Source organism: Drosophila tropicalis, unplaced genomic scaffold, assembly GCF_018151085.1.
Source record: "Drosophila tropicalis isolate 14030-0801.00 unplaced genomic scaffold, ASM1815108v1 contig_1002, whole genome shotgun sequence".
In the NCBI taxonomy this organism is placed as follows: Eukaryota; Metazoa; Arthropoda; class Insecta; order Diptera; family Drosophilidae; genus Drosophila; species Drosophila tropicalis.
Genome location: NW_027172360.1, coordinates 1,686,395 through 1,709,267, shown reverse-complemented (window position 1 = coordinate 1,709,267; position 22,873 = coordinate 1,686,395). Strand labels below are relative to the sequence as shown.

Sequence of the window (22,873 nt, the reverse complement as noted above, 5' to 3'; positions counted from 1 at the left end):
AATAAGATTCACAAAACTCTATAATAATAGTTGTCCTTGATGCTCCAAATTAGTATAAAGTTAATCAATAGGCTTGATGGCCCAGAAAATTTCAGATTTAAATTTATATATCTTTTCTTGAGGAGCGGCGTGGTTAAGGCGTCTAGCCAGGGCGGAAGTTCGTCAGAAAAGAGTGTGACCAATGCATGCGATCGCGCATGATACCTATTCGCTAGGGTTTCACTAGTAGAACTATCGAACTTCTAAGCTCAGCTGATCATTTTTATCGACACACTTACCCAACCCTTACTGAAATTCAAATTAACGCCTTAATTTTCAAAAAATGTTTTTCTCCTTGGACGTTAGTAGCGTAAGTCAACTTCATGTTTGGGCTTGCAAATAACGATTTATACTTCTCTTGGAGTGCTTTTCATTTTGAATTTTGTTGACTCGTGAGTTAATCTGAGTTGATCGTGTGAACTTGCTGGGCTTGCATTTGTTTCCCCTTAACAACATGAGAGTTGTTGACTTATAATGAATCTTGTCCCACATCTTTAATTGCATTGAGTTCATTTAATGTGTCGTTGCTTTGGACTCCATGAAATGATTTCTGGTTGGATAATAAAAAGGAAGTTATAGGTTTATTAGGTTCGTTGAAAACACCCAAGTGTTCGCATAGAAATTTGTGCTCATTTGGTTTAATATTTCTGGCTATTTCTGGTTGGATGTAATTTTTATTCGAATCGGTATCTCTTAAAAAAATGTATATTGTTCCGTCTTTGTCCCGCACTGCAAAGTACGGCAAAGAGGAACAATGCATCCTTAAAAATTGATAGTACCCTCGATTTGTGGACTTAATGGAATTAGATCGGACGCATCACCATGAGAGGTGAAATATTCTTGTTGTTGTTGATACTCCGAAAATTGGGTGTATGGAACTACTTGGAAGTAATCCTCTTGGGCCTGATATTCGGACTGACGTTCGGATATATTAATTTGAGGCTCCTCCTGAAAAGGATTACCGACATATGTTTTTTTTTTTTTTTTGTATTTCATCTCCAATGTGGAACTGGCTGTGAATTGTTTGGAAAATTTGCAGTGGACTGATTGACTCTTTTCAAAAGAAATGGTTGTGGAGGATTGTCATTCGGTCTATTCATGTAATTTACTTTCATGATAGAGGCGTCCACCTCCATTGGTGAAGGTTTTGGTTGGGGTTTTGGTTGGGGTTTTGGTGCGAAAAGTCTTGGTGGGGCATTAAAGAATGCTGGGTAATTGTTAATCTGAGTAATGATCGTTTTCTGCATCTGTCTGGGGTTGTACCAATTGGTGTTATTGTGTAGCCAAGGGGGAAGAACTGGCACCCGCCAGTATATACATGGTTCTGCACTGGTTTAGGCGCTATGGTAGGACGAAGGTGGTGATGGCCGAGGGCAATAAAGATTTTAGCATTTTGATTATCCACGGAGTCAATCGATAGCAATGCATGTTTTAAATGAAGAGGTTGCGCCAAGCTAAGTCTGTCTGTCTATTTTTCTGACTCACAGAAAATAACTGGTATTCTAATGTACCCAGATCACGCCCATCAGAAGACTCTGCCAAATGCATTGCGAAATTGCCTACCAATGTAGAGCGGAATGGTCAATAGGATCGGAAAATATTTAGGGTTAGATCTCTATATCCTGGGCTTACTGGTTGAGATGAATTTAGTTGTTCAATATAATTTTGCATTCTGGCCGCCAATAGTCTATCAATAGTTGATGTAACTTGATGTACTGCTTCTATTTGAAGAACTTGAAGTTGATGCTGTCTGCGGCTCTGTAGCGGCTGTTTGACCACTGCCCTGATAAAGGACTGGTGCCTTCACCCAACTATCGTTAGTCCTCTTCGATATTAGAAGGGAATAATTTCACTCGGAAAACAAGTTCGCAGCGCGATCCCGTCGAATACGCAATCGGGATATTTAGAAAGAAAGAATAAACAAATTCGCGGAGCGATTCCGTTGAATTAGAAAGAAAAAACTTTAATGGAAATGGCTTTCGATTCACAGAATGGTTGTTAGTAAAGGTAAATATTTTAAAACGTGTTTTTTGGTTCTAAATATTAATTGATATTATGTCAAGATTTCGTTATTATGGACTTAATAGGTATTATTTCGTTCGTTTTTGGTTCTTTTGTAATTCTCTTATTTCACTATTATGGACTTCATAATTATTGCTTATCTGGTTCTTTTGTGATTTTCTTATTTTCAACTTACCATGTAGTAATATAAGTTTCATTTCGGTGTTTTTGATTGGCTGGTTGGTTGGGGCACTCGCTTTTCCAATGCTGAGGTACTAGCGCTCCGGACATTGTTATACCAATTTTCCCCCGAACGGATACTAGAAGAGCTTTTGCAGCGATAGTTATTTTCCCCTGTCTGACCTTAGCGAAGTTTAGGTATAGCGGTTTTTTACTTACCCGTAAGGTGTATTTTGCGTTATTTTGGTTAGCACTTGGCACTGGTACTAGTCACTTCACTCAAAGTTTTTATTCACAGGGTCCCTGCTCGGGCGCCAATTAAACACTTCCTTTATTCACGTTAGAAAGAAAATAAAGTTTTATTCAAAATTTCTTTATTACTTTTTACATTCACAATATTCTTCAAATTACTGGAAGATTCTGACAACTAACTTATGATTTGAACTCAGGCTTAAGACTGATTTGAGACAGATAGATTATGTTTGGAGGAAGCCTCTGCTACTGGGTGTCGTTGTTGACAGCGACGCTTGCTGAGTCGAAGGGTTCAACACTTGAGTGGGGTTCGTTTATCGCTGTATTGTTTTGGGCGGTTTGACGTCTGATGTACCGAGCTCGACACCATTCCTTAGGATTGTTTAGTCTGGCGATCCATATGGCTATCATGCGTCTCATGGTTATCGGATGACATTTGAGGCGGTGCCCTCTATGATAAGCTTTGACTTTTTGCTATCGCAAAGTTATGATGAGTGTGGAATGACGGCATGGTATAGTAGTGGAATGCTAATAGGTTTATAGTATGCTTAGTTTTAACTCGTCCCTTCTAAAATGCGGGCGTCCCCATTCGCTACCACATACTGTATGGGTGCAAGCGGCACCTTAGTTGTTGGATTATTTTCTGCTGATCTACGATTGCATTGTTTATTGTTTCCTCGGAGTGCTAAGATAATCTAGTATGATGATGATATGATGGCATTATTTGTCTGGATCTTCTGTAAGTTGTCTGTGTTGTTTAGGTGTAGTTCCTTAATCATTTTCAAGGATAAAGACTCGCCTTGGTGTTGTTTATCTGATACCAATTGTATTCACATGTTGGTTGTTTGTATCTTTGCAGTTAGCCTTTTTTCTGTGAAAGTACGCTACTATACATTTACTATTTCTAAGGTCAAATATATCTTCCAGATTACACAATATCTTTTTATTCTGATTTTTACATTTATTCTTATTAACCCAAAATATTGTTTGTTACATTTTAGTATATGTCCATAGTCTATTTTTTCAATGGTTTTTTCGTATTTTATAGGTCGTGCGATAATTTTTTTTACAATTTTACTTGATTACTCTAGGTATACTAAAAATATAAAGAAAAGCTTTGTCATCTGATGCAATGTTAACTTCGGTAAATTCTATTAGCTCTTCGATATTTACAAATAAAGTCTAGCATTTGTATTCCACAATTGATTCAATTATCGTGATTTAAGCAGGGGATAAAATTAAGGAATTTACTATATTGGCGTTAGCCCAATCTATTGCATAGATAATGTTGGTAAATCCCTTTTCTTAGTAAGCTTAACTTATATTTTGTTATTTCTATTTCTTTAGATTTTTCGTTTGTTTCGGGTTTATTTTTGGTTACTTTGGTGTTGGTTATTTAATTATTTTAAATAAGATTTTAAGATTTTTCTACCAAGTTAATAATTATTTCTTGCTCATTATTGTTTTTTAATTGTTCATTTATTTTGTCGACCACGATTCTGTGATCTTAAGATATCGTCAAGAACTCTTTGAAATATAGATGGGGAATTTTTCAAACCGAAGGGAAGTCTAGTAAATTCATATTTCCCTCCGTTTACAGCGAATGATGTTTTTTCAATATCCGATTTTTTTAGGGGAATCTGGTAGAATCCACTCTTTAAGTGGAGCACAGAGACATATTTGTTGTTGCCCGACTGAGCAATCATTTCCCAACTTTCCGGGGCGGCGGTGACTGTCGTATTATACCATCTTGTAGTAACTCCTGGATTTGTTCTTCTACTGCTCTTCTCAGAGAAACTGGGTACGGGTAATGTTTTGTATAGACTGGAGTGACTGACATCGTTCGACTTTCTCCTTGGACGTTAGTAGCGTAAGTCAACTTCATGTTTGGGATTGCAAATAACGATTTATACTTCTCTTGGAGTGCTTTTCATTTTGAATTTCGTTGACCCGTGAGTTAATCTGAGTTGATCGTGTGAACGTGCTGGGCTTGCATTTGTTACCCCTTAACAACATGAGAGTTGTTGACTTATAATGAATCTTGTCCCACATCTTTAATTGCAATGAGTTCATTTAATGTGTCGTTGCTTTGGATTCCATGAAATGATTTCTGGTTGGATAATAAAAAGGAAGTTATAGGTTTATTAGGTTCGTTGAAAACACCCAAGTGGACATGTTCCGTGATTGGGGTGCGACTTAAAGATTTCGCATAGAAATTTGTGCTCATTTTATTTAATATTTCTGGCTATTTCTGGTTGGATGTAATTTTTATTCGAACCGGTATCTCTTAAAAAAATGTATATTGTTCCGTCTTTGTCCCGCACTGCAAAGTACGGCAAAGAGGAACAATGCATCCTTAAAAATTGATAGTACCCTCGATTTGTGGACTTAATGGAATTAGATCGGACGCATCACCATGAGAGGTGAAATATTCTTGTTGTTGTTGATACTCCGAAAATTGGGTGTATGGAACTACTTGGAAGTAATCCTCTTGGCCCTGATATTCGGACTGACGTTCGGATATATTAATTTGAGGCTCCTCCTGAAAAGGATTACCGATATATGTTTTTTTTTTTTGTATTTCATCTCCAATGTGGAACTGGCTGTGAATTGTTTGGAAAATTTGCAGTGGACTGATTTACTCTATTTAAAGGAAATGGTTGTGGAGGATTGTTATTCGGTCTATTCATGTAATTTACTTTCTTGGTCATGATAGGACGAAGGTGCTGATGGCCGAGGCCAATAGAGATTTTAGCTTTTTGATTATCCACGGAGTCAATCGATTGCAATGCATGTTTTAAATAAAGAGGTTGCTAAGCCAAGCTAAGTCTGTCTGTCTATTTTTATGACTCACAGAAAATAACTGGTATTCTAGTGTACCCAGATCACGCCTATAAGAATACTCTGCCAAATGCATTGCGAAATTGCCTACCAATGTAGAGCGGAATGGTCAATGGGATCGCAAAATATTTAGGGTTAGATCTCTATATCCTGGGCTTACTAGTTGAGATGAATTTAGTTGTTCAATATAATTTTGCATTCTGGCCGCCAATAGTCTATCGATAGTTACATCTAAGCCTCGTATGAATACTGCTTCTATGCTTCTATTTGCAGAACTTGAAGTTGATGCTGTCTGCGGCTCTGTAGCGGCTGTTTGACCACTGCCCTGTTAAAGGACTGGTGCCTTCACTCAACTATCGTTAGTACTCTTCGATATTAGAAGGGAATAATTTCACTCGGAAAACAAGTTCGCATCGCGATCCCGTCGAATACGCAATCCGGATATTTAGAAAGAAAGATTAAATAAATTCGCGGAGCGATTCCGTTGAATTAGAAAGAAAAAACTTTATTGGAAATGGCTTTCGATAGGTTTTATAGGTTTAATTTAGATTATAATTAGGTTTTAGTAAACTATAAAAAATGAATTGAATGGTAATTGTTTCGTCTTTAGGTTTTTACTCGTCTTTCGTCTTTAACACATCTTTACTTCTTTTAATAAACTTCTTTACTTCTTTTTCGTCTTTAATACTTCTTTAATAAACGTCTTCTCGTCGTTGGCTCGTCTTCAAAAGTTCTTCCTCCTCGTCTCGTAGCAGCATTGCCACATCGTCGTTTGATTAAGCATTCGGCCCGAATGCGCCGTCGTCATCATCATCATAGTCTGTTGACCATGGCTTCATATATTCAGCACACGTTGACGTATTCTTCGGACCTTCTGAACTTCCCATCTTTAGTACATCATATGCATTGTTTTGCTTTACTTTAACAATTTGGTATGGGCCCAAAAACTTTGACTTCAATTTTAGGCCGGCGCCAAATTGTGTTCGCTTTATGGCGACTAGATCACCAACGTCGTAATGCTTGGCTGGTTTACGTCTCAAATTGTATGATTTTTTATTCTCGTTTTGCATCTTCAGGATCTGTGTCTCGGCTTTGCATCGCACTTCGTTGCGGTCGTTGTTATATGTAGCTATGGTTTCATCATTAATAAGTTTTATTAGCTGATCGCCGTGTTTGGTTCGCATCTTTACTCCTATTAGCAGCTCGAAAGGTGTGGAATTAATACTTCTAGCATATGTGGAATTAATTACTTGTTGGACTCTGGATACGTGTTTGTACCATTTCGTTGGATCGTCGATGCTGAGCTTAGATAGTACTGAAATTATAGTTGCATTCAACCTCTCAACTTGTCCGTTTACTCGGGGTAGTTGTCAGTGTCGTTTTCACCAATTTAATTTTCATCTCGGCCATACTGAATAAAGATATCTGCGGTGAATGCAGCACCTCTATCCGAAATAATTGTTGAAGGATTACCGAAAATTGAACTCTCTGCAGACAGCTTTGACATAACTTCGATTGCAGTTGTTGACTTCGTCGGATAAAGCCAACAGAATTTAGTGAATGAGTCAATTACGGCTAGGATATGCTTATGATTTTTATGCGTCGAGTCAAGTGGACCCAAAAAATCTACAAGATATGTGTGCAACGGGACGTCTTATTTTTGCAGTGGATGTAGCAGTCCTTCCTGCTTACCTCTTTTGCGATTACTCATGATACACGGTAAACAGCAGCTGATGTATTTTTCGATTTTATCCTCGATGTTTAGTATATAATAATCCTTGCAAATCAACTCCTTAGTTTTTTTGATTGCGAAGTGACCTCTGTCATGTGCTCGGCTAATTATTTGTTTTTGCATACTGTTTGGTACTACAATTAATTCGCCGTCATTTACAAGCTTGTACAAAATATCTAACTTTAAAAAATAGTTGTCATACGGCTGCTTTTTATCGGTAAGTAGTTGCTTCAACCCGATACTCATACTATCTTCAGTTATTGTTAATATTGGATATCTACTCAGGGCGTCTACATGCTTCATACGTGTTCCAGGACGATGTTCAACTTTGAAATTATACTCTTGTAGAAAAAAGACCCAACGTGCAACTCTTGTGCACAAACTTTGCTTATCAAGTGTCTTCGTAAAAGCATTGCAGTCAGTTATCAAACGAAAATTGATTCCTAAAAGGTAAACTCTAAACTTGTTCAAGGCCTCAATGACTGCTAGAACTTCCAACTCATAACTCGAATACTTGCGCTGTGCATCTTCTTACTCATAAAATAAACAGGGTGTAATTCGTCGTCTTTATCTGATTTTTCCAATAGGACAGCACCAAATCCATCTATTGAAGCATCTGTATGAACTTCGGTTTCGTACTTCTGGTTATATATCTTTAAAACTGGATTTTCGGTCAACTTCTTCTTTAATAAATTGATAGCATGCTCTTCTGCTGCACCTAGATAGAATTTGTTATTGGATATCAACAAGTCTGTTAATGGCTTTGCAATGATTGCGTAGTTAAGTATAAATTTTCTGAAATACCCACTTAAACCCAAAAAACTTTGCAATTGCTTAGGTGTCTGAGGAATTTTGAATTTAGAAACAGCTTCAATCTTTTCGGTTGTTGGATACAACATCTGATTTTCAATTGTATGTCCTAAGAATTGGATTCGTCTTTTCAAAATATGACACTTCTTAATGTTGAGTTCCAGTCCATAATCTTTGCAGGTAGTAATGACTTCTTTTAAATTTAAAACAGTTTTAAAAACAGTAAAAAGTTCTTTTTCATCTTTTGCTGGAATTATTACGTCGTCTATGTAGGAAAGTGCAAATCCTCGGCGAGTAAGGGGTCGAATTATTGCGTTAATGTGCCGTTGAAACACACCAGGCGTATTGGAGAGCCCAACAGGTACTTTCTTAAATTGAAATTGGCCATTCTAAGTCACAAACGATGTGTACTTCTTACTTGATTCGGCCACTGGTACGTGAAAAAATCCGTTTTCAGATCTATTGTACTGAATACCTTTGCATCTTGGAGTCTATCAAGTTGGTCTTCAATAAGAGGCAGGGGAAAACGATCTTTTACAACTACCTTATTGATGCGTCTAAAATCAATACAAAGTCTCGGTGAGCCGTCACGCTTTTTGACAAGGACTACAGCACTTGTAAACTCTGAATTAGATTCTTCAATTATATCGTTGTTTATCCACTCTTCTATTTGTTCGTCGACTATTTTGGCATCTTGAAACGGTAGTCTGCGTGGACGCGAAAAAAATGGGGTTTCGGCATTAAATTATTTTAATATCCATACACTTCATCCGAACAACATAAAAGTCAAGAACATAGTCATCATTATCGATTTTAATTGATTACGATCACCGCCAACTCCAATAAGACTTACACTGCACGACAAAAGTTTTTGCTCACTTAGTTCTTTGAATAAGTCTTCGCGCATAACATTGAATTTGCTGCCTGTATCAAATAAGGACGAACAATTTATATTAACACTGTTTTACTCGTAATTTTACTTTGACATTGTAGAGTATGCGCATTCACTTTTTGTTCATCGTTTTGTTTAACTTGACTGCATTTACTGGCAATATGCCCAAATTGGTTACACTTAAAACATTTGTCGACCTTTGTCTTTATTGCTGCAATCACTTGCTATATGGCCTTTATGTCCACAACTATAACAGCTGACTTCTTTATTTTTGGATATTACGTTACTTGGCATCTTTTTAACAAAAACACTGCGGTCGACTGCTTTGGATTTTTCACACATTGTTTCATAGCTTCTTAGTTTTGATTTAAAATTCTTTAAGTCATTTGCACCGTATAAAACCGATTTATTAGTTTCACGTTCGTCTATCCCGTCGATTATATATTGAATTAGAGCTTGATCTTCGATTCTACCGCGCGATGCAATGTCTTTCATTTTATAAAAATATTCTTGCATATTTTGACTTTTGTTTCGCTTTCTTTCGCTCAGATGTTTATGTAATTCATTGCTCGATACGGTCTGCCTAAACTCGCTTAATAGTGCATTTTTGAGTATTGACCAAGAATTAATACCTTTTTTACTGAAAACAAATAGCTTGGCATTGCCTCTTAGCGACTTTTTTGCAAAAACTAATTTCTGCAAGTCCATCAAAAGAGCCTGATCTTCGAATTCTGAAAGCCATTCCTCAATTCCAATTGAATTTGTTCCATCGAATGTTCTAATTGTGTCCTCTATGTCACGAAAATTCATACCAAAACGCATAGAAATGTCACTATAACGTTTTTCGTCTCCACTGTTTCTCTTACATCTTTGTGAATTCTATTTCTCTTTCTGTTCAACGTGTTCTTCTGCATCATTGTACACACTACTGTGAGCTGCACTTTCGTTACCCTCTTGATCGTCAAATTCGTCGCTGCTTTCGTCGTTGCGCTCTTCGTTTTCACAAAACAAACTGCGAAGTTCGTGGAATATATGTGACTGCAAATTCTCTACTTCGTGCCCTATACCGAGTATGTTACATATAGAAACGAGATCACGTTCTGACAAGTTCTGTTCAACGTATATTTTCTTGCTTTCGTATTGCGCGTCATTCTCATAGAAGCTGAATACAGAAAATTCACCTAACCGTTGCCGATTATTTCTGTCTCCCTCTCGCTCATATACATATTTATGCAAAGCAGTAATGCTTGCTTTACTGGCACTAACAATTTTAGCATTAATGAAATTTTTTAAACACGGCATTTGGTTATGATTTTTTTTTTTTTTTTTATAACGTTTAATATATATTTGTTGAATCTACTCTTAAATTAGAGCCTAACAACAAGTTTGAGATATTTTTCTTAATCTAGTACTTAAGATAAATCCTGGGGATATTGCAGGCGGCCCGAATCACTTGTTATTGGGTTGGTCTGTCATTTCTTTTAAGACGAGTTCTATTATTAGTTCGCGTAAGGGAATTGGCAAGAACATTAGGATGTGCATCCAGTTTCGCAGAATACTTCAGTTGTTGACTACCTATTTCAGATTTTAGGTAGGTATATTTAGATCATTTTGAATGTTGTCGTTCCGTATGTACCACGGAGCCCCCGTGATTGATCTTAAAATCTTCGACTGCGCTCTTTGTATAATATCGACATTGCTGGTACTTGCATTTCCCCATAGTACGGCTCCGTAAGTCCAGATGGGTTTCAGTACGGAGTTGTATAGGAGGACTTTATATTCCAGACGTAGAGGGGACCGAGCATTGATGATCCAATGTAGGCTACTTGCTTTCAGTTTAAGCTGTGACTTTTTTGCTTCGATGTGCTTGCGCCAAGTTAGTCTTCTGTCTAGGTGGATGCCAAGGTAAGTGACATCCTCGGCTTGAGGAACTGGTACGTTGTTTAGCATTAGAGCTGGACAGTTTCTTCTGTTAAGCGTAAATGTAACATGTTTGCATTTCTGCTCGTTGACCCGGATACGCCAGGTGGCTAGCCATTCCTCTACCACCTTGAGGTGTTCCTCTAATTTTGCAGAGGCTAGTATTGGGCATTTGGATCTGATGAGGATTGCCGTGTCATCGGCAAAAGTGGACGTTGTAAGTCCTAAACTCGTTGGTAAGTCTGCAGTGTACAGTAGGTAGAGCAATGGGCCGAGTACACTGCCTTGCGGTACACCAGCTTTGATTTCAAAATCAGCAGAGACGGAGCCATTACATCTTACAGCGAATTTCCTATTGTAAAGGTAAGATTCCATGAGTTTGTGGGTGTACTGTGGCAGTTTTTGCCGGATTTTGAACATCAGACCCTCCAGCCAAACTCTATCGAAAGCCTGGGCAACGTCGAGAAAGACAGCCGCAAAGTATTCTTTTAGTTCGAATGCTGTTCGTATTTCGGATGTTATGCGATTGACTTGTTCAATTGTACCATGTTTTTCGCGAAAGCCGAACTGGTGTGAAGGGATTGTGTTCTCCGATGCCAGAAATGAGTTTAGTCGGATCTGCAGGACCTTTTCAAAAAGCTTCGAAAGACATGGCAGCAAACTAATTGGCCTATAGGATGATGGCTGGGTTTTGTCCTTTCCCACTTTAGGAATCATGATGATAGTGGACCTTTTCCATGTTCTTGGGAAGTAGCCAATTCTTATTATAGCGTTGAACAGTTTGCAGATGTATTGTATGGCAATGATAGGGAGTTCCAGGATCATTTTCGGTGTGATTAGGTCATGGCCAGGGGCTTTTTTTGGCTTTATGTGGTTTTTAATAACTGCAGTGATCTTGTCCGATTGGAGTTCCGAGTACTCACTATCCGTTAATGTGCTCGAAGGGGGAAGTACAGATGAGTTTGATGTTGGATTTGGCTGGAAAACCATTTTAAGATGTGTGGCAAATACGGATAAGCATCCTTCGACTCTTCGTCACTGCGGGCCCATCCACCGGTTGGACTCCTTATCGGTGAAATTGTCTCTGCAGGAGCGCTTAAAGTTGGGTGGGCTTTCCACAGAGGATGTTTAGTGCTGGTTGGGCTGAGCTTTTCTATGTATTTTTTTGAGCCCATCTTAACGCCTTGGAGAGGTTGCGATTAGCATGCCTTAGGCGAAGTTTTGCTGCTGGTGAGCGAGTAATCTGCCATTCTCTTCTTAGACATCGTTTTTCCGTTACTAATTGTTCTATCCGCCGGTTCGTAGGCCTGTCAACAGGTTTAGTGTAAGAAGAGGCAGGTGGAATAGATACTTTTGCTGCAGCTGCCATCATAGACTCAAGTGCAGAGACGCACATATCAATGTCCTCTGCAGCATTCAGTTTCGGCGAACAGTCAATGTGGGCACTCATGTACATTTTAAATTTAAGCCAATTTGTTTTGTTGTTTGTAAGCCTATATGGGCGATCAAGTACTTGAGGTCTTGTTAATAGTGTGAATAGTACTGGAGAGTGATCGGAAGTTAGATCTAGCAGTTTATCCGCAGTGATCTGATTACGTGGAATCCTCTTGGTTACTGCGAAATCAATCAAGTCAGGCACTTTCTGTGGATCTGTGGGCCAATAAGTAGGCCTACCCGGTGAGACACAATCCATCTTATTGAGAGGGTTGACTATTGTGTTGTACAACTGCTTGCCTTTAGGATTTACCAGGCGAGATCCCCAGTGCGTATGTTTGGCGTTATAGTCCCCTGCTGCAATGAAGCGATCTCCGAGTGTGTTAAAGAAATCGGTAAATTCCTTTTCAGAGATTGAGAAGCGGGGTGGGCAGTACAGGGCAACCAATGTAGTGTTGCCGCAGCTGGTTTGGACGGTTATAGCAGTTGCTTGTAGGTGCTGTGTTTCAAATCTGTTGAGGAACGAGTGTTTTTTACGGTTTTTGATTAGGATACCAGTCCCGCCATGAGCTTTTCCGTCTGGATGGTTTGTTGCATAGAAGGTATATTTTGGTATTTGAAAATTATTTTTTGATGTTAAATGTGTTTTCGAAATCAGCAAAACGTCGATTTCACTTGAGTCTAGGAATAGTTGCAGTTCATTTTTGTGCTTGGAGATGCCGTTAGCATTCCAAAGACATAGACGTAGTGAAGCCATTATTTATTCTCGATAAGCTTCTGGATAAGCAGGTTTTGATTCCGCGGATTCTGTAGATGGTGGAGTGACGGGGTCTCTTTTGAGGGCTCCGTCTGTCCAGTTCGGAGCACACTAGCGAAGGATACACTAGGACTGTATGTAGCAGGCATGTTAGATGATCTAACAGCCTTGGCGAAGAATACCTCGGGTGTAGTCTTAGAGGCGTTGACGGTGATTTTTGGTCGAGCTGGGGTTTTGCGCCCGTTTAGGTGAGATTTAAGATCCTTGAAGACAGGACATCCTCTGTAGTTGGCCGTGTGGTTCCCTCCACAGTTACTGCGTAGTCTTAGTGCGACATTGTTTCTGTCCTTGGTGCAAATGCCATCTTTATGATGTTCGCCACAGCCAACACACACTGACCTGAGATTGCAGTTGTTAGAGGTGTGGTTGTATTCCTGGCAGTTTTTACACTGCGGTGGTTGGTGTCTCTTATGGGGCTCCTCTACGGTGATTCTTCTGTGCAATAGGAGCTGTAGGTTGTAGATTGGGTGCACTTCATTTGGCTTCGACCGCTTTGCATCTGGTTGGAGCTCGATTTTAAAGAGCGGCTGTGCGACTTTGTTCCTGTTGATGATGTTGACAACGGATTTGACCGCAAACCCTTTTTCGACCAACGCGTCTGCTATTTCTTGAGTAGGGACCGATGGCTCAATCCCCTTCAACACAACCTGGAGCCCTTTACTGCTTTTTAGTTGGTAGGTATAGAAGTTGATGTTAGCATTACGGAGGTACTTTTCGATGATGCGGAAATTGTCCTCAGTTTGGGTTTGACATTTACTTTCTTTTATGTTACCCCTATTGATGGGGGTTACAACAAAGTTATTTGCCCCTACTGTTTCTACTAAGTTCGAAATGATGGCGCTGCAGTTGGCTCCACGGATGTATAAGGGGGTGGTCTAGCCGATTTAACTTTATCTACAGCGCCGGCTTGATCATCTTGCTGATCGGCAAGAATTTTAAAACGATTCCCGCTAAGGGGTGCTACTCGTTCATTTGGTTTGGTTATTTTCGGCGTGTTGCCACTTTTTTTCTTTTTGCGGGCTTAGCTTCCGCTTAGTTATTTTAATATATCTATCCATTCCAGTTTGGACAGAAGTCGTTGGGTTTACTATTGTGGCTGACTCAGGGCGACTTGTCGTTGACGGCTTGAGGCAGGTCAATACTTCGGCAGACGCTGCAGTAGTTGCTGTCAACGAGCTGACGGTGCTGGTCGGTGCAATCGGTGCCCCAGTTATCGTTATTGATGGAGAAGCACACTGCTCTCTCCACGGTAAGTTGCTTTTGATTGCTGAGTGGCTGGCACTTTCGGTGTTATTGCTTACGTTAGCATTCAGTGGGGCCGGCGACACCACCGAAAAGTACGCGTTGTTGCGTTGGACCGAGAGTAGACGCTCACGTTGTTGTTGTACAATTAGTTCTTGTAGCTGTTGCTGTTGGGGATCGAGAGAGCTTGGGCCCGAATTGGTGGACATGGCTTTTGTAAAAATTACGCACTTTGTTGTTGCAACTTAGTATTTATTGCTATTAGAGCAATCTAATAGCAATATGATTGTAAATAGGCGTCTCTGGGGCGACTGAGAGCCCTACACAAATTTTTGTAAACGTGGTCTTTTTTTACACTTAATTTTTGCGGAGTGCATTAAAAAACACGTCTGTACACGGCGGCAGTTAAATTATTTTTGATTTGGTTACGATGGGGGAAAAAAATTGGGTTATTTTTTACAGCATTTATTGTTTTATATTAGTCACGTTTTCCTAGTAGTCCCGTTCGATTTATATTTAGTAATATGATAATAGGTTTTATTTTAGATTATAATTAGGTTTTAGTAAACTATAAAAAATGAATTGAATGGTAATTGTTTTGTCTTTAGAATTCTACACGTCTTTCGTCTTTAACACTTCTTTACTTCTTTTAATAAACTTCTTTACTTCTTTTTCGTCTTTAATACTTCTTTAATACACGTCTTCTCGTCGTTGGCTCGTCTTCAAAAGTTCTTCCTCCTCGTCTCGTAGCAGCATTGCCACATCGTCCTTTTTTGTAGGTCGCTTGCCACTTCGTCTCATATGGATCGCTTGCCACACCGTCGTTTAACAGCTGTTTTGAGGTGGTCTGGCCATTCGGCGTTACCAACCCAACCCCACATATATTCTTATGCTTCGACTTAGGCGACAACTACAAAAGTACATACATATATATTATGTAGAGCGCTTTCATCAAAGTGCGTGGTGCATACATGTATGTATGTGCATATATAAATGTACATACATATATGAACATATTTAGCTGTATATTTATGTGAGTATGTTTATGTGAATATATTAATGTATACACATAAACATATTCAAGTGCACATTTATGTTTTATTGCGTACATATTTTATTGTTTATATTTGCAACAAAGTGTTACAAGTTGAGCATTCTTAAGGTTCGTAATCTGAACACAATAACCAACAAATTACAGAAAAAATTATTCGATTAAGTCATTTAGAAGCCGAGAAAAAAAAAAACAAAAAAAGTCTTACATTCGTGTCCGCCACTGTATTTCTTTTCGTTTTTTTTATACCCTTGCAAAAAGGGTATATTAATTTTGGTCAGAAGTGTGCAACGCATAGAACGAAGCATCTCCGACCATACAAAGTATATATATTCTTGATCAGCACGACGAGACGAGTTCAAATAGCCATGTCCGTCCGTCCGTCCGTCCGTCTGGATCAACGCTACTCCTAGACCGTAGGCTAGTAGGCTTGTATATACTGCAGGGGTTGTATATCTCGGATTCAGCCGGATCGGACCACTATATCATATAGCTCCCATACAAACCCCAAAGTCACGATCTGTGACTTTTCTCAATAACTTCGTTATTTTCTGTGCTATTATCGTGAAACCTAATATTAGAGAAATTATTACGCCTATAAACTACTGTGCCAAATTTGATCAAGATCGAGTGACTATATCATATAGCTCCCATAGGAACGATCGGTCGAAAACAGTGACTTTTGTTAATAACTTCGTTACTTTTAACGCGATTGCTTTCAAATTAAACATTTGTTAGTTTGATATATCTGTTAATGACTCTGCCGAATTTGATAAAGATCGGGCGACTATATCATATAGCTCCCATATGAACGATCAGTGGAAAACAATGACTATGATCAATATCTTCGTTATTTCCTATGATTGTAGGCCATTCTTTCGCAAACATAAGCCTTTTCAGATAAAACGTTCTTCCACATTAATGGCTAATAGGTAAGGAAAAAGTTACGAAAAAAGTTGCAAGGGTATACAAACTTTGACGCGGTCGAAGTTAGCCCCGGCCCTCTGGTTTTAAATTATTTTCGTAAATTTTTAACCTATTCTTATGTACTGTTTGTATCTTATTTTTATTGTTCCTAATTTTTATGTTGTTGTTTTTAGATATTTAGCGGACGTTGACGATACTATGCGCAGTACGTTCAAGTGGCCCCTACGACACCAGGACATAGCCTGTTACGTGCGAGCCCAAGCAGATAACTGCCCACCTCCCACCCGACCGACCGAGGGGTGCAGCCGTATAACGCACGGCACGAATCGCGTGGACAAATACACAATAGAAAAAACAGACAAACAAATAATACTATAGCTATCTATTAACTATATGGGATAGGATAGATGTTTTAAGCATATTAATAGAAAACTCTGAGAGATGTTTTTACAACTTCCAATGGTCCTAGATAGGCTGAGTCAAGCTTATGACCAGCTTCTATTCTATTTTAAAATCTGCTGACTTATTGTCATAAAAATTTTTCTGGTTTTCCTTACGTTTTTCTAACATTATTCTAGCTCTACTGTATGCTAGTTCTAATCCTAACATAACTTCTTTAGCATAATCATCTACTTTATATTATGGTTAAATTCTATTTATGCTAAAAATATGGATTGATAAATTATTTTGTTTACCAAATAAAAGAGCATAGGGACAGTATTTGTGTGTTACTGATGGGGTTGTGTTAAAACAGTACAGAAAATATTGTAACCTTATGTCCCAATCAGTTTCATCCACTGATATATATGATCGAATGTATCATTGAATGTTCATGACTTCTTTAAACGATACCCAAGGTCTGGTGGTGGTGTGCAGTAGTGTCTATTTTTAAATATTTGCACAAGTCATTTATTATTGAACTCTTGTATTCTGTCCCCATGTCCGTAATGAACGTCTTCATTGGACCGTACTTTAGAATGAAGGATTCAAAAATAGCTTTCGAGATTGTTGTAGCGCTTTTATTGGGAACTGGTATGGCAACTAAGTATTTCGTCATGTCACATATTAGAGTGACTGCATATTCGTTACCATTTTCGGATTTTGGTAGTGGACCAATGGTGTCTACTATTACCCTATCAAAAGCATGTATGGGGGTTTCTGTAATAACTAAGGGTGTTTTTATGTGCTTTATCGTTTTTGACTTTACGCATTTTTCACATTTATTAATGTAGTCTTTTACATGACGTGTCATGTTTTTCCAATAATAACATCTTTTTACTTTGGCCAAAGTTTTTGTAATGTCTGTATGGCCACCCTGTATTGGATCATCATGGTATGTAGACAATATTGCTTCTTTATCTTTATATTTTTCTATAATGGTCACCGGTTGGAGTAGCGCTACTCTTAATGTTTTCAATATTTTATTGCCCATTTCTATAAAAGATTCTATTGAAAATGGATCAAAGATCTTTTCACTCGGTGCAAATTTGAGTTGTTTGATTTCGAGTATACCGGCTTGTTTTTCAAGCCTTTGAAAAAACTGACCTAAGTCTAGATTTTCATTGGTGTACAGATCTCCAATATCAATTCTTGCTATAAATTTCTTTCCATGTTTGAGGAAACATAAATCGTGTGTTATGCGCAAGGTCACTACTTTTCGTACTTCATCATTGCAATGTACTTCATGTATTTTGGGCTTAGAAGCATCATTAGGTACGCGCCTAATTGTATTTTGATTTTTAACATCTGGCCAGAGATTATTTTGTCTACTTTGCTGCCTGGTAGTGACTTTCAGGACATTTGCTTTTGTGTTTTTTAGATCCTGTATTGTAATGCAGGATAATGCATCCGCAACAAAATTATCTTTTCCCTTAAGATATTCTACTGTGAATTCATATTCCTCTAGATCAAGTCTCATTCTTGTTAATTTTGAAGTCGGATTTATCATAGAAAAAAAATACGTTAGGGGTCTATGGTCTGCTTTGACTCTGAAGTGTCTGCCATATATACATATATGGGGGAAAATGTGTAATAGCCCAGTGTATCGCAGCTAGTTCTTACTCAGTAGTACTTTTATTTCTTTCACCTTTAGTGAACGAACGGGACGCGTATGCTACTGGCAACTGCTTACCATTTCTTTAAAAGATTCTATTGAAAATGTTTCAAAGATCTTTTCACTCGGTGCCAATTTGAGTTGTTTGATTTCGGGTATACCGGCTTGTTTTTCAAGCCTTTGAAAAAACTGACCTAAGTCTAGATTTCCATTGGTGTACAGATCTCCAATCTCAATTCTTGCTATTAATTTCTTTCCATGTTTGAGGAAACATAAATCGTGTGTTATGCGAAAGGTCACTACTTTTCGTACTTCATCATTGCAGAGAAGAAAGTCTAGCATTTGTAAATATCGAAGAGCTAATAGAATATACCGAAGTTAACATTGCATTTGCCATCTGATGCTCTTCCTTACCTGTACCTGTGAAATACGAAAAACCTATTGAAAAAATAGACCATGGACATTTACTAAAATGTAACAAACAATATTTTTGGTTAACCAATAAGAATAAATGTAAAAATCTGAATAAAAATATCAAAGGAGTTATATTCGGCTATGCAGAAGTTTATATACCCTTGCAGTCCTTGACAATAATAATTTTACATGTTCAAAATTTGTTTTCTGCAACTCATACTACAATTTGTTCTTCTTCTCTTATTCCCTCATTCCCTGAGCAAAGCAACGCACGCATACACATACACATACGTCTGTGCGTGTATGCATGTGCTCTGTTGATTTGATGATGACGTAGTAGGCAGCAAGCAGCGCTGCCGGCAGCGATTGAACCGATTTATATGACTGTAACTTGTGTTCTATTTATCCGATTGAAATTTGGGGACCTCATTTTTTAATACCCAATACTATCACAGTAGCAAATTTCATGGGGATACTCCAATTTTTATGAACTTTTTTTGAAAATGTTTGTTCTAGAGCTATATGATATAGTGGTTCGATCCTGACAATTTTCATACTTGATCTGCTCCAGACAATAAAAAGCACACAAACAAAATTTCAGCCCGATGGTTTTTAAGATGTCTGAGTAAAACGCATACGCACGGAAGAACAGACGGACAGACCGACATGGCTATATCGACTCAGCTTCTCACGCTGTTCAAGAATATTTATACTTTATGGGGTCGGAAACGTGTCCTTCTGTGCGTTACAAACCCCAGATCCCAAAATTTGAATGTGATCGGATAAATATAACCTAAGTTACAGTCAATATAATAATCGGCTCTGCTCCCAGCTCTGCCGGCAGCGCTGCTTGCTGCCTACTACGTCATCATCAAATCAACAGAGTACATGCATACACACACAGACGCAACGCTACATAAAGTGTATGTGTATGCGTGCGTTGCTTTGCTTTGGGAATGAGGGAAGAAGAAGAACAAATTGTAAAATAGAGAGTAAAATTGTTTTGTTTGTATATTTATGAATTGAGTTGCAGAAAACAAATTTTAAACATGTAAAATTATTATTACCAAGGAATGCAAGGGTATACAAACTTCGGCACAGCCGATGTTAGCTTGTTTGATATTTTTATTATCACATGAATTTCATATATAGGCAAGAGATTTTTTTTACATTTAGATATTTTAAATACTATTGTATTGATTTATTATATAATGGTATTATTTATAACTGATAAAAAAGTATTGAAATTTTTAATGCATAGATAACTTATATATAGATAAATATATTTGATGCTATGTTTGACATTCATTTTAAATACTGAAGCAAAATTGTAATAAACTTTAATATTCTGTCTATTTGTGAAAAGCTTTAAGTATTAATGTCCTTGCTTAAGCTGATAAACATACATCTGGGATGACAATAACTAGTGAATACTCTTTTATACACTAAATATTATTTTGGTAGTTTTTAAAAATAATATGTAAGTTTCTAAAAATTCAAATTTATAGTATTTTATGCAGTATACATATACAATACATATAAATATACCTATACCATTTGTAATTGTATTAGACCTCATAAAGAAAAAATGTGCGTTTAAGTATTTCTTTTACAGTGATTGGGATTTTCTGATTTGGCATTTTACGTCATCTTAGCGCTGTTTTCATTGGACACAAGATTAAGTGGTAGCGACAATTCCTCACTTTCACAAGCGTTGTTTAACTCCGGCAGTAATTCTGTTTTCTTGCGTCTTAAAAAGGCTTCCTTTAGTGCAGGTGTCGCCTTGGACTCAGATATTTCATTCTTGTAATTCTACAAAAACAAAAAAGCAAACATCATTATTCATTTACTATTATTTTAGAAACACTTAAACATTTTATCAGAAAGATTTGTGAGATGTTATAACTATAAGTAATAAGAGTTGCTTAGAAGCCATTATGGCTTTTTAATTTTATTACCATGCCCTAAATTTGATTTGGGTTACAAAAGAAAACTCAATGAACACAAAAAAATATTTATTCAATATAAAATATTATTTAATTCCAAGTTAGTCATATATTTTAAACACCTTAGAGACAGTTACTAGGAAGGCATTACAGCCAAACTCCCCTCACAAAATGTCAGCGCTGAAAACACTATAATAAAAAAGGAAAAAACAACTACAAATTCGTCACAACTGGTCAATCATTCCTAAATTATTTAAATTATATTAATATTGTATATCAAAACCAGAGGGCCGGGGCTAACTTCGACCGAGTCAAAGTTTGTATACCCTTGCAACTTTTTTGATAACTCTTTCCTTACCTATTAGCCATCAATGTGGAAGAACGTTTTATCAAAAAAGGCTTGTTTGCGAAAGAATGGCATACAATCATAGGAAATGACGAAGATATTGATCAAAGTCACTGTTTTCCACCGATCGTTCCTATGGAAGCTATATGATATAGTCACCCGATCTTTATCGAATTCGGCACAGTCATTAACAGATATATTAAATTAAGAAATGTTTAACTTGAAAGCAATCGCGTTAAAAGTAACGAAGTTATTTACAAAAGTCACTATTTTCGACCGATCGTTCCTATGGGAGCTATATGACATAGTCATCCGATCTTGATCAAATTTGGCACAGTAGTTTATAGGCGTAATAAACTCTCTAATATTAAGTTTCAAGTTTTTTACCCTCTTTGCAAAAACAAAAATTCTTCCATACTTCTCTCGTTGTCGTAAGTGCGGCAGACTTGGCCATTACACCAACTCCTGCAAAAGCCAGCAAATCTGCCTTAACTGCAGCTATCCGTATATACAGCTGTGCTCACGAAAATAGCAGTGCAGTACACGTTAACAAAAATTCAAACTTTTTTCACATATTCCTTTTTAAAGATTCAGTTTTCTGACTTTGGTTTTGTTTAATGGTATGTAGACAAATGAAAACTGAAAAAGTTTCGTTAATTTGACTAATTTTAGGGTCGTTTTTTACATTTTTGTGCTTATCCCCACTTTGGCTGTTCACAAAAATAGCAGAGTTTCGTTTAGTTGCTAAAAAAGCAAATAAAAAGTTTCCAAATCTGTCATTAGTAAGTGTAATTAATTACATAATTATAGTGTACTATTATTTGCGTCAACTAATGGTAAAATTTTTGTGTTAGTCGGAAGAGGAACGTATTACTCTACCGAGAAGCCAAGACGCCTTCTCGAAAATCTTGGAAAACAAGGTAAAACCTACAAAGAAAATTCAAAGTTTAGTTAGATGTTCTGCATAGATAGTCTCTGTTGCCTTAGATTTCCAAAAAATCCCGATAGACGTAAAAAAGGGGCCGAAACGGTTTTAGATGACTGACACATTGTTCGATACTGCAGATTCAATCCGTTTGCATCTTCTAATTTATTCAAACATGATCTAATCTTGGCAGTAATGGATGTCACTTGTGACGTAGACTCATAGAACAATAGATAAACGGGCGAAGTCTAAGGAAACTCCCACTGTTGAGTTAAAGCACATTTGTATTTTGATAAAACTGCATATGAATCTTCCATTTGCAAAGTGGGTAATATTCTCGGGCAGATGACCGCAAAGTAGTCTTGTTTGGTGGTGCAGGTTCCAAACAGTGTACGTCGCCCAGAATATACAGAGTATACCACCCAAACCACACGCAAACAGCGGTTAGACTATAGGGAATGATGTGGACTTGTTTCTCAAATATTGGACTAAGTCCTATTGTTAAGATTAATGAGAGTACGGATCGAAATGTCTACATGAACATTATGAAGAAGGTTATGCTGTCTTATATCATATGGAATATGTCCATAATATGGACATATCACCGGTCTTATGACCCAAAACATAGGAGCAATCTCGAAATAGTTGTTTTTAATTCGACAGAATAATGTAATACCAGTGCCAGCTCAGGCGCAGGATTGGTAGTGTCACAAAACAAAAACCGTCCAATACAACTCAACTTTGTGAAGTTATCCAAGAAACATGGCAGCAGATACCAGTTCAGCTTTGCAGGATTCGGTGCGGCGCAGGTGCCAAGCGAATATTGCCAATAAGTGGTTCACAACAAAGTATTAAGTTCTAAGAACCAAAGGTGATCGACAGATTTTAATTCTTAGTTGTCACTGCTATTTTTATGAACAGCTCAAAATGCCCTTTTCTTTAATATTTTGCTCATTTCTTAAAATGGAGTCTTTTTGTTCAGTCCAAAATGGTAGTAATTTTATTCTATATAAATATATATTATGAATCTAAAAATGTTGGTGCAGTTATG

The 22,873-nt window shown here is 37.6% G+C and overlaps 1 long non-coding RNA gene across 2 annotated transcripts in view; it reads right to left on the bottom strand.

Annotated features, from left to right (window-relative positions):
- Nucleotides 1–517: 517 nt before the first annotated feature.
- The window catches only part of LOC137571905 (uncharacterized), a 58,339-nt gene continuing 35,983 nt past the window's right edge, over nucleotides 518–22,873 (bottom strand). Inside the window, exon 3 of one of the 2 annotated variants that reach the window (XR_011031502.1) lies at nucleotides 518–589. This is a non-coding gene — a long non-coding RNA (uncharacterized lncRNA). Of the gene's footprint in view, nucleotides 590–20,147; nucleotides 20,418–22,873 lie in introns of those variants that run through there. The other variant, XR_011031501.1, reaches the window with a different exon arrangement.